The sequence below is a fragment of the Myotis brandtii genome, unplaced genomic scaffold (assembly GCF_000412655.1).
Source record: "Myotis brandtii unplaced genomic scaffold, ASM41265v1 scaffold604, whole genome shotgun sequence".
NCBI lineage: Eukaryota > Metazoa > Chordata > Mammalia > Chiroptera > Vespertilionidae > Myotis > Myotis brandtii.
The window spans coordinates 2957383-2958260 of record NW_005370286.1 but is presented as its reverse complement, the minus strand read 5'-3'; positions in this window follow the sequence as shown (position 1 = coordinate 2958260).

Here is an 878-nt window from a genome sequence, read left to right as displayed (position 1 = left end):
GAGCAGGGCCCTGTGCTTCTCCATTTGTGAGGTAATGAGAGGTAATGGTGATTATTGCATGTGAGGAAGCAGCCAAACTCCCCCAGCACCAAGCAGCCACCATCAGCGGTGTCCTGCTCGGAATCACAGCGAGGCGACGCTCAGCTTAAATCTGGGAACCAGACTTTAGTGAGAAGACCGCAGGCGGGGCCAGATGATGTCTTCTGCTAAATGCAACAGACACACGCCTCCTGCAGGCGGAGGCCCTGGAGTTTGGAGTGGTTCCTGGCCCGTCTTCCCCGGTTCCCTAAAACGCAAGGGCTGCCTGTGGCTGGCGTGGGCCATGCCAGGGACCTGAAGCTTCTTCTGACTCGTTCTCACTGACCCACTCTGGCCCTGGCTTGACAGGGTGTGAGGAGTCGGGAACATCTGGAGCTCAACTGGGCAGAACCATGAGGACAGGCAAGGACGCTAGAGCCACCAAATCAAGGAGGCCAGCTGGGCCATCGCTCATCCGAAGCTCCTTCCTAGCGCCGAACCGGCTCACACTCACTCCTCTCATCCTCAATGTCCCCCTCCTGCAATGAGGCAGTTTTATTCCCGTGTCCAAGGATCGGCCAGGGATGGAATAACAATGCAGAGGAAACACAGCATCGAGTGTCCATTAGCATCAGAAATGGAGGGGCTGGTGGCATTCGGTGCACTGTCTCATCCTGGTGTCCAGCCCTGTGATTGGACCACTGTGCCCACATCACACCGCTGTCCTTAATCCTAACGGTGTGTTCGTTTAACTCAGTGGTTCTCAACCTTGGCTGCACATTAGGATCACCTGGGAATCTTTTTAAAATCCTGATTTCTGGGCCTCATACTCCGGAAATTCTCTTTCTTTGTTACTAATG